The sequence below is a fragment of the Triturus cristatus genome, chromosome 10, assembly GCF_964204655.1.
Source record: "Triturus cristatus chromosome 10, aTriCri1.1, whole genome shotgun sequence".
Lineage (NCBI taxonomy): Eukaryota > Metazoa > Chordata > Amphibia > Caudata > Salamandridae > Triturus > Triturus cristatus.
Window position 1 is genome coordinate 885,605,678 of NC_140593.1, and position 11,833 is coordinate 885,617,510.

Sequence of the window (11,833 nt, forward strand, 5' to 3'; positions counted from 1 at the left end):
CAGTGACGATGGGTCTATACTGAAAGTGTTTTGCTATGATCACATTGTATAATCTCTTCAACAGGCTCACGATAGAACGCACACTGAATACTAAATACACACAATGTGGGGAATGCACACCAAAGCATAGATGAGCTCACGTACAACTTGGTCTTTTAACTGTACCCCACTACATTGCCGTCACTATTTTCTTACTTCAACAAACCCCCTTTCGATAAACTCTCAATGTACTACTGCTCGGGTGTCCCTTTCATACATTTGCGTAGACTCGCTTTTTCTTCAACTTGAAATCTAACTTTTCCTGGTCTCAATACAGGTTTAATCAGCCTACTCATGATACAACTTTACTGATGATCATTGTTTCCGAATTTAAAACATCACACAGTGGAGATCGGGTTTTTTCGAACCCGTGATGTATACCTTTTCACTTAAGGATCCGACTGAAGGCAGTGATACGTCTTTCTTCTTGGAAACTCCACATTCACGAGCGAAACAGAGGTAGTTTACGCTCTAGTCTTTTTTCAACCATCCTATGGAGGGCAGCCTGTCGACAGTTTATAATCCACTTCCGCCCTCGTGATCACGTGTCCATAACCCGGAAAACAGTGATCCGTCGTGAGGGTTCCTTGGCATACTCGCCCCAAGGTAAGACTTTAAGCGCCCCGGTCTTTTATATGATGTCCACCATGTCCGTAGATATAATACCTGGTATAGTGACTAACGTAAGATGGATCTGCTTTCCAGATCACCCGCGTCCCTGGACTTATCTGTTCCACAAGCAGAAACTCCCTCACGGCGCCCCGCTCCACAGGCTACTTTTACCCTGGTAAAATTCCACTTTTTACCAGCGTATTTGCTGATGTTGCATTTAAAATCGGACTCAATACCCTGATGACAGGTCTGTTTTATATATTTTTTCCACAGTTCGTCCACATTTTGATGACCTTATTACCATAGGCAACGGATCGAGAATTGATCCATTACGTGCCGGATGTTCATTTTTACCGCACGTCTGGTGAGCGATTCTTCTATCATTTACACTCCTTTTCACTCGTGTATAACATAGAGTGAACAGAAACGCTCAGTTGCTTGTCTTATTGGATGGCATAAAGAGATTCCTAAAAATCGTTTTTCTCTCCCTCATTTCGCTAGATAACTTTAAAACGACCTGAGTCAACTTGATTGCTCTATGCCCAGCCGGGTTGGAATTATCACCGGCTGAGCGGTAAGCTCAATGTTTTTTCTCTTTTCACACTTGATATCATCTTGTTTCACCCCCCTTTTTCGCTCTCCCTCCATTTCTCTCTTCTGTGCACAGCCTACACTTGCACCTACCATTCAAATTCCTTCATTTTTACTACTGTTCCGGACTACTTTAGTGCCCACCCACAGAACTGTTTCCTCACTACCTCGTCCCTTGTTTTTTTTCCTTTCTCAGACGATCAAGGCATTCATCTTCTATTTACAGGTAAACCAAAAAGTCAGGTTCTTCATTAATATAATGACCTGTGTCCTGCACTTCCCACCTAACACCAACACATGGCCCGGAGTTAGTCTCACTCTCACACATAGGGCATGTCGAACCTCACTTCGCTGATCTTTATGTGCACATCACTGATCTTAGCACTTGCCGTCATCGTTTTTGCACCGGCTTCCTACACATGGATTTTCCCCACAATTTGGTGGTGTGGGTTTCCACTGATCCAGCTGCACTCGAATCTGTTACAAACAGCTTCTATAGATGTAGAGCCATGATGTATGTATCACACCTATCCCCTGTATCCTTTCACAGCCCTGGGGAAGTCGCAGAACAATTTTCCACATGCGACAAAACACGTGTCGGCTGGTTTTCTGGTCATTGGCTTTTGAGAAAAATTAAAGGACTGAACATTGCTCAACATATCCGAAGATATTTCTCTCCTTTGATGGCTATTATACTGTAGTGCTTTCATTTATTTTACATACTGTTTAACCTACTATTATGTGTGCCTAGGACATGGTTTCATCGTTTTACATCCTGAACACCAAAATTCCTCCCCCCACCCCTCCGCCTTTCACCACCTCTAGGAGATGGTTGATAGAATGGTCTAATGGCAAAAGAGATTACTGTTTTTTTCTCTCTGTTACGTTGGCGTCATTATTATTACATTTGTTATCACAAAGTTTATTACATTTTGTTAAGATATGACATTGCATGCAACACCTACTGGCTTGGAAGTAACAGCATTGAAACAGACAAGGTTACATATATCTCCAGTCAAGTAAAAGAACAATATAAAGTGTTGCATGAAATTGAAAACGAAAAAAAAACAATCAAAACTAACCCCCTTTCAACAAGGCCATGTCACTTAAGTTAGAAAATCCGAATCTGCATCAACAGTCTAGAGAGGATATAGTGATGCTATAAATATGCAGGGGGAAACTAAAATCGACCATGTCTGTGCAGACAGGAAACAGAGAGGGAAGCCAGCTAAGCCAGCAACACTATGGCATCACTAAGGAGTACCGCCAACATTTGCGTCATTAATAGCACCAGTAGTGTGATGAACACTGACAAATACAGTCATACGTTTACTGAATTTGCCTTTCTACACCTATTTAAGCATATATGCTTGTAATACACGGACTTACTTCAATATGAGGGAGCTGTACTCTTTTTTTGTGTTCTTCAAGCTTTCAGTACCATTTTGAACTCTTATAGAGATGTGGTTGTCGAATGTGTTTTGGTAGGGTGTTACAGTGGTGAGGGCCTAATAGTGATTTGAACCTGGTGGTGGTTTAAGGTGGAAAAAGTTCTGGTTAGTTGGTCGTAAATTCTTGGTGTGAGTGTAGACAGTATGTTAGACAGTAGTTAGTTGCTGTGCCATTTACTGATTTGAATACGTGTAAGGAGATTTTGAATGGTACTTTTTTTGGCAGAGAGCCAACGAGATAAATGACTGTATGGTGGAGTGGGAATATGCCTATATAGATTGTACAAAGCTCTGGTTGCAATGTTTTGGACCTTGTTGAGTGGTGCAAAAATAACTGAGGGAGGCCCATTACAAAAACTGTTTCAATACCCCTACATGGCTGTAGCTGGCAATAATTCAGCAGGTGCTATTCCACTTGGATCCAGGGCTGTTAGGGACTCGCTTCATCCCAATAAGCAACCGTTTATTACTATCAAAATTGGTAATGGGTTCCAATTTCATTGTTTGCATTACTGCTAAGCACAGCCTTGCTACGCTCCTATAGTCAAATCTGCTGAATACTAATGAGTTACTCCGTCTCGAATGGAATGAGAGAACTGGTTTCTTGAATTTAAAACAATCCGTGTGTTGGTTATGTAGCGATTCGTTTTCGTTAATGATTCGTTAATGATTTGAATTGACTTGAGCCACGAGGTTTCTGGACGAAGGAGTAACTTTGAAAGCACTGCTGAGGGAAGATAACAAAAATGCTTCTGACACTTGTTTATTATAACTTTTCAGCATGCTGCAGACTTTTGTACAGCACTGCTTAAAGATATTGGCAACGTCAATATCTCTAGTTAAACACTTATAAGATCCCAAAGGCGAGACCTATTGGCTATGCCAATGCTTGTTTGTATGTGATACTAGGATAATCTTTCACGTGGCTCCGCAGGTCCTTGTCAATTCTCAACAAGGGCCAGTGTTTCTTGAGTATATTATACAACTTGTTAGAGTAGGGATGATAATTGGTGATTATTCTCACAGTACTCTCCTTACTTCCCATACTTGTGTCAACTCTATCTTTCAAAGTATCTGTATGTTTTAGGTTCCGTGCCCTAGTCTCAGCCTGATTTACTACCTCCTTCCTGTAGCCTCGTTTGTAAAAACGTTCCCTGATGTCTTTCAGATTCCAATCAAATGTGTGTTCCTGGCTACAGTTTCTGTGTGCCCGTAACATCTCACCAAATGGGATGGAATTAATTTGACTTTTAGGATGAGCACTGTCAGCATGCAATACCGAATTACATGAGGTGGGCTTGCGATGCATACGACTATGGATGTTATCGTCTGCAATGTACAACTCAACATCCAAAAACACAATTCTGTTCTACTCTGAGTCATTGTAAATTTCATATTATATTCATTATTATTGAGAAATTCCAAAAATGTATCTAACTTGAGTGAAGAGCCTGTCCAGATCATTATGCAATCGTCGATAAATCAACCCCAATAATGTATGTTGTCAGTCAATTCTCGGCCACGAGGTCCCCAGATGTGCACCGCCTCGAACCAACCCATGAACAGGTTGGCGAAAGACGGTGCAAATCTGGATCCCAACGCGGTACCACATAGTTGTTTATACCACTCCCCGTTAAAAAGGAACATGTTGTTAAGTATTAATCTTGACATTTCAATCAACATTTCAGAGTGCGACATGTGCTCTACTTGCCGTTTGTCCCAAAAATATCCCAGTGCATGCAACCCTTGATCATGTTCAATATTAGTGTAAAGTGAGACAACATCAAAGGATACCAAGGTCATGCCAAGTTCCCATTTCACATCACACAACATATTTAACAAATGCTTGCTCTCACGTATACAAGAGGGTACATTCGATACATGTGGTCGTAAATAAACATCTACATACTGAGACAGTTTCTCTGTCGGACCCACGTTCCCCGAAATAATGGGTCTACCTGGGGGAAATTTAAGTTTTTTATGCACCTTAGGCAAGGTGTACAAACAGGGAAACCTAGGGCGGTCGACCACTAGAAATCTATATTCATCCTCATTTATAAGTTCATGTTCACGCCAATCTTTCAGAAGACCATTGATGATACGGGTGATCTCATATGTAGGACTGCTGTTCAATTTGATGTAGCACTTATTGTCACTCAGTTGCTCAAAGATTTCATTGTCATAATCCTTTTTGCTCATCTCCACCATACACCCTCTCTTGTCAGCTTCCCGAACAATTATACTCTTATCTTGTGCTAGTTCATATAAGGCTGCTCTCTCCTGAGGAGTCAAGTTATCTTTAAAATGATAGTTTCTATATTTGTTTTTATTTTCTTGCCATTTGTTAATATCCGTTAATACAGCTGTATAAAATAAATCAATGTTATTGCCACTTTGCAACTGTGGGGTCCAATGTGACTTAACTTTAAGGCCACTGTCCTCACTTAAATCAAGATTTAACTCAATTTCTTGTAGTAATTTATAAACTGTTACGGGATCTTCTTCGTTCTCAGTAATTGACAACAGCATAGCAGTATTCTTAATATCAGCAATGGTACAAGACATAGTTGGTCTGTCACAAACATCACTGATATTAGACGATTCTCTGTTTGCAAAAAATGTCTTTCATTTCAGCCGCCTAATGAACCTGTACAGATCAATCTTGGTGTCAACAACATCATATATTTTGACAGGACAGAACCTCATACCCTTACTAAGCACTGAAACCATTTCTCCTGTAAGGATCTTATCCGATAGGTTGACCACCTTCATCTCAAATTCAGACCTCTCATCTATTTACGCTTGTTCCACGATCTGGTCTGCATACCTTGTCTTTCTCCTGGTGCATCGCCCCCCCCTCTGCACCCTCTCCTGGTTTTGGTATTTCTCCTCCTTTTATCCTCATACTTTGTTCCTTGTTGCCCATCCTTATTCTCCAGACTTCCCGTAAAAAAGCACTGGACTGATTAGAGGTTCCTTCTCCAGGGTCCTCATCCCCACTACTGGACACATTGCTATTTGGATGCGCTCTTATCACTAACAGAAGATGCCCTACTGGTGGTTCATGTAACATCATCTTTAATCAAATAATCGAAACGCTTGGCAAACGTAAAGACTCTCCCGCCCAAGTAATCCGCCTCATTTCTCTTGAGCTTACGCGCTTTACGTTGTTTGATATCATCCTCATGTTTGCCGAGGATCCCTTCTAAAATATCGTAGTTCTTCTTAGTCACCTCATCCAATTTCAAATCAGCTATCTCTTTTTCCAGTGGATCAACCTCACCAGCTATTTTATCCACCTTCCTACTAGCATTCCTACTAGCATTCTCTATAAGGATATTCATCAGATTATTCGAATTACTGGTAAGTTCTTTCTAGCCACCCTTCTCCTTCTTGAGCTCGCTGTGTGCGTCTCCCCATTGCTATCCCACCAGCGCTCTCTGTTGCTTTTCACCAATCCTCGTATTGCTTTTGCTCCCGCCCTCCTCCCTCTTGCTTTTGTGTCCCCTCCAGCTCTCTCCACCTGTTGGTCTTGTGTCCCTCTTGTGTTGCTTCAGTGCCCCACACCCTCCTGTCCACTTTAAAAAAAAAAAATTGCCCATTCAGGTTTTTGTAGTTACCCGATCCAACTCGGATCAGTAATTAAAACATTTTAAAAGCACTGCGTCATTTTGTTGGTGTTCACATGTGTGGTGCATGCGCCTACAAAATTATGCAGGCGGCCTTGTCAAAGGCTTTTGTATTTTTTACTTTAGCCAGACTGCATTGGGTCACGGATGCTGTGCAGCGTTGCTGAAAACCATTGGCATATATAATGTCACAAAGGCAAGACCGATTGGCCTTGCCAATCAATGCTCGTTAGAACATGTGAGCAAGAAGTGTAACCCCTTGTTGTGCCCGTCAAAGCAGACAGCACTACTGAAACATACTAAGGCACTCATTACCCAGAGGCTTGTTAAAATCCCTGCTATTTCACCACCCTGGAATTACTGTTACCCAGTTCCTGGTAATTCTAGGGGTGGCAAAATAACGAGAATTACAACAATTGGGGAGATAACATGCAGGAATATATAAGAACACAGATGACTCAAGTGAGGAGGGGGATAGGAGCCCGTCATGTATATTTGTTGTTTCAAGGAAGGGGGGGGAGAGTTGGGGGTGTTCAGGTTTGTGGGAGGGGAACAGGTTTTGGTCAGTGGGGTGATGTATAATAAAAAGGTATTGATGTTTTCTTCACTTAATGCGGGCACCTGTTGTCTACTCATTGTATTTTTAAGACTTTGTCAAGATGTGAACTAAGAATAAAAATGTGCGAGTAAACATTTTACAACCAGGGGCGGGCTGCGCGGTTTCAGGGAAGGGGGGGGGGGGCTCGGAGTCCAACATACCCCATTAATAAACTTTGCACTCTGACCAACTTCTTTTATGAACATTTGCAGATGTTTCCATTACATTCAAACACTTTTACCAATCACAGCAAAACCTATTTTTTTTTTTATTTACTTTATATGTCTGACAAATAGACCTAAAAATAACTATAGGTCACCTCAAATCTTACCTGTGAGTCGCCTTGTTGCTCTGACTTAGCTAGCAGAGTTGAACCACTACAAAATCAGTTTACCTCCACATTGTCATTGGGCATCCCAGAAAGGCTAGATTTTCGCATTAAATAGTTATTGGAGGGGTGTATGCCACCTAACTGCCTGAAAATAATACTGCATCCGTTGTATTGAACTACTACTTACTACACTGTAACGTAAATATATACTTATTATTATATATTCAATGTACTCTTACCTCCCAAGGTGCTTATGGGTGGAGTTAAGAATAGTAAACATATACTTGCTTTACACCTTAATTGTTTGTCGATGTTGTGGCTGCACTAATATTGCAGGTCGATATTACCTACTTCGATGTATTCTCATACATTCCATGGCATTTTTCAATAATGGGTATAGCCCAAGTGTAACTTATTTGTGCTAAAAATCACTAAAATAATTACAAAACAGTCCTATTAACCGCGTGCATCCGTTAATAACATGTTAAATAAAAAATCATGTTGGTGAGATTGAGGGGTATGCCAAATCACTTGTCTTGGGAGTGCTGCATTAAAAATGTACTGTCCTGGTATTGCACCTGGATATTTCTAATCGATTGGCCGTACTGCTGTGTTTGTTGTGGTATTGTTCAATAAAAAGAGTTACAAAAAAAAAAATCATGTTGTTCCCTTTTCAACTAAATTAAGCATGTGCTTCCTTTTCCAATTACCAAGACAACAGGTGTTCCCTTATCCCAACATATTCAAGACTCAGCAGTGATGTCTTTCCCAGTCGCCCTAGAGGAGCATTGTTTTTCCCATCATCACTTGTATAAGCACGTGCTTTCATTCCCATTAAGTTCTAATACATTCATGCTGTCCCGTCTCCTCCAATAAGCACCTTCCTTCCTCGTCCTCCAATCAGCTCTGATTGAACCGTTTGCAATAACCTCAAAGAAGCACGTGCTTCCTTTTCAAGTGACATCCAATAAAGAGACGGACGCAGATGGGAATACCCAGTAGAAACGCGGAATCTGTAGCCCTCATCCAGGCCTGCAGCAAGACGTCTATTTATAGAGGTGGCGAGTGGAAGTCAGTATAGCTGCGAGGGGCGGAGCAAGAGAACTGAGGAGATGACTGATGTTTCGTTGATGATGGATGTGGCTGCCAACTGCACTGCCAAGAGCTCAATCACAGATTCCCCGAGGAGGTCTACAGGGCGGGAGCGGTATAAACTGCCTAGCATGGGGGAAGGGGATGGTGGGCTTTCCAAGTTGCCCCTTTTCCATCCAGCCTCTTGGACACTTCGCACTTGCAGTATAAATGCCAACTTAAGCATCACAATTATTTAATATATTAATTACTTTGTTTTTAAACAACTTTTCTCTGCATTATTTCTAAGACTATTCGTATATCTTTTTTGTGTTTCAAATTCCTAATTCCTAAATGGTGAGCGAACAGAAATGGAAACACTAACAACCGTAGTGTACACTGGCAAAGATGCTCAGACCCCCACGGCGAAAATGTTCAGGGAGCGTCACGTTAAACGTGTCTGTCACTCAAAGACTTCTCTCTCCATTTTAAACAATCACAAACAGGATGTGTCCGCATTGTGGCTCGCTGGTGTGATTTACGTAGAGGCTATTCCTCAATCATAGAACCCACTGAAGAGGAATGTCAATCTTAAAGATTTAGGTTTGAAAAATGATGGAAACCGTACTGCTTTTGCACCTCATGATGATTCCGGGGTCAATATCTTCATAAAATAACGCACGGGTCTTTGATGTACATCGATTTTCTCTGGTGATGTATCTCGTCTATAGCATATTTTACCTAAAGCCTGGGCTCCTGGAATTATGCGGCAGGGGGCACCACATTATGTGGCAGGGTTGACTACATTATGTGGCACATTTTTTCTTTACATTGTTACTTTTTTATGTTGTCATTTTACACATCGAAATACTGTTTGGGCAAATATTTCACTTCATTTTAGTACAAGTTTAACAATCAAATATTGAAAAAAGCGACGTAAAGGTGACCCGTTAGCCTTTGCAAAGGGCCTTCCACTGTGCGCATACCCACATCCCTGCAATTTTAGTAACTTTTGATCCGTTGGAGCTAGAAACAAAAACATGTTTGTTAACACCTGCAGATTATGCAGCAGATGATTGATAATGTGGAAAATGTGGCAAATCCATAATTATGCAAAAAAGTGCTGCGAAATCTCATGAATCCAGCGGCCCTGTCTAACGCACATTTCTATAGTTTCCCCACTGATCTATTCATAACGGGCCTGAATCTCAAGCGTTTTAGAACGCCACAAAATTAATAAGTGCAAATGCACTTTTGTGTTGTGTTCTTAAGCAAGCACAAATTCACACCTGTGAAATTTATGCAGGCGACTACCATTGGAAAAACTAAACAAACAGATTCCCAGGAGTGGACTAAGACCTTTTGGGTAATGTCTAAATAGTTAGACATAGCGTGCCAACGTGAGTTAAATCTGTGAAAGCAAATTTCTGGCTTTCTCTCAAGAGTATTGTAAATCTGAGCCAGCGTATTTGTATTTGCTTGGTGTTAGTTACTTCTCCAGCTTCAGGATTCACAAAACGTGCCAGCTACTTTTCCCTGGGTACTGTCACAATGTTTTATTAATAATAATAAAAGAAAAAATATCAAATATGTGTAGAGCTTAAATATCCGTACCACACTTAAATCATTATGAACAATTAATGCACAGCATTAAGAATGTGTATGTCACACAGTAGCTAGTAAATGTACAGCACAAAGTGCATGTGCAGTATGTTCTGACTAATACTACATGTACTGCGCTGAATAAAAATAAATGCACAGCTGCAGGTTCATATAGTTTGTATAATATGCATAGTTTGTATAATAGGAAGAGAGTACCAGGTACACATGGTAAGTATACAGTAGAAGCTACATTGACTGTACAGTGTGGTGTATACTATACAGTGTATCATACAGATACAACACGTCATTAATACCGAAAAACAAAGGAAAGCATTGAGTGGTTCATGATTAATATGACTATAGTATAAAGTACAAGATCACTGTACAAAAGAGAATGCACAGACCTGCTTTATAAATAGGTATCACGCCAAATGCAAACACAATCCTTTCAAAATGACAGTCCAGCTTAGAGAAGACATCCATAACTATACAACTCATTACCAAGGTACTAAATACATGCATGCCTTTTTAAACAATAACTGTACAATTCTGAGTGCACCCATATAGCTTTAAAATAGAATATGCGAAGAACAATGTAAAATAAGACCCTTCCATCTCTAGATAAATGAAAAAAATGACAACCGTACTGCATCAAGTACATACGCTTCGCGTGATAAATAAATGCACAGGATCAGCACACACTGTGTAAATAAGTGACATCACATTATAATCTATAGCGTATATTGCATCTACTGTGCAATGCGCTAGACGCTGGCAGTACCAAAAATATAGTGAGTGTGTACATTACTCTATGATTAATACGTGCACATCAAGTATTGCACAAATGTATTTTCTCAGTAATGAATGTACAGAGCCGAATATATGTACAACGTTTTACACATTGTAATTTTGCAGGAAAAGTACAACCGAACTGCATTTTTAAAATACTATGCAGTATAAAGTTGGTGCACCTAAATGAGTAAACAGGAACTAACTGTAAATAGCTGAGTAGACACGCAACACTTTGTGACAAACTGTGATGCGCACCAGAGATACGTACAACAGATTATACATATCTACAAGTAACCGTACACTAATAGAAGCACGCACATCACTAGTTGTACTGCACTGCATACATGTAGGGAGCGTTTACCGAATGAAACCCCTCGTTCCAGTGTAAATGTATTTGATTTAACATCACTACCCCTCCTTGCGTGGCATAACAATTTCCCCTGCCGACCACCGTAACCATACCCTTCCAATGTACCTGCTGCAGCCTTCTGTATCCCCTCTTTAGCCATGCTCTGTCCACCCATTTACCTTTGCAGTCCCTGCAGACATGCTGCCTTCTCTTCACCGACAGCAGCCGACGCCCGTAGGGCATGTCCCTGATGAGGAGCGTTGAGGTCGCACTTCTGGGACTCTTCCCCCTTTTCCTGTGCGGCGAGCAGAAGGTGAGATTTCGGGGGTCCCCTTCGGTCTCCAGCAGAGCTTGAGAGTGAGGACTGAGGACAGCAACAAACCCGACCAGGAAGTGAGGGGGGAGGAGGCGGAAAGAGTAGCCGCCGCGGTGCAGTGTGGGAAGGGGCAGGCTGTGTTTGGGGCTGACAGGTTGGTGTTTGGGAAAAGGGAGAAGCGTGGAGTTTGGGAGCAGTCCCGGAGGGAGTGCGCGAGGGGATACCGAGGAATATTACATATAGGCCAGCCGGGGGCACCATAAACCAGCGATCTTCGGGTGAAGTGGTGTCACCAGAGGATTAACGTGTGGTTGCTGTCAACAGGGCCGGCTTTAGAGCTGGTCGCGTCCGGTGTGACAATGTACACTCTCTCTGATACATAGCACCACTCATACCAGTGCCGGCGCGCAACACTCATTGGACTCAAAGGGCTTCAGCCCATACCCCCCCCC

At 41.6% G+C, this 11,833-nt stretch overlaps 1 protein-coding gene across 17 annotated transcripts in view; it reads right to left on the bottom strand.

Annotated features, from left to right (window-relative positions):
- Positions 1–11,454, bottom strand: part of LOC146796177 (uncharacterized) — a 1,057,178-nt gene extending 1,045,724 nt beyond the window's left edge. For all 17 annotated transcript variants that reach the window (XM_085628582.1, XM_085628595.1, XM_085628592.1 and 14 more), the window contains exon 1: positions 11,245–11,454. The gene's annotated coding sequence lies outside the window, so the exon portion shown is untranslated. The remainder of the gene's footprint in view (positions 1–11,244) is intronic.
- Positions 11,455–11,833: the final 379 nt, after the last annotated feature.